Genomic DNA, 284 nt, shown 5'->3' on the forward strand with positions numbered 1-284 from the left:
AGGGATCTTCCTGTAACGAGGGAAGAAAGATTCCTGTTACGAATGGAATTTCACAGATGGTCATGCATGGAACTTACTGGATTTTTTTTTTTTTTATCCTTTTACTAGACTTTTTGTAATCATTTTTTAAAATTAGAACATTTTAGTAAGAAATGTATTGATATGTATATGCGGTACGGTTTCAAGGTAGACTACATTTCCGATTTATAATGGCAAAGACGGGATTCCAACCTGAGCTATAAACAGAATATGATAAAATAAGAACTAGGAGGCAATATAGTCTC

This window comes from Penaeus japonicus, unplaced genomic scaffold (genome assembly GCF_977035675.1).
Source record: "Penaeus japonicus unplaced genomic scaffold, GWHDUDI00000001_assembly GWHDUDI00000007, whole genome shotgun sequence".
In the NCBI taxonomy this organism is placed as follows: domain Eukaryota; kingdom Metazoa; phylum Arthropoda; class Malacostraca; order Decapoda; family Penaeidae; genus Penaeus; species Penaeus japonicus.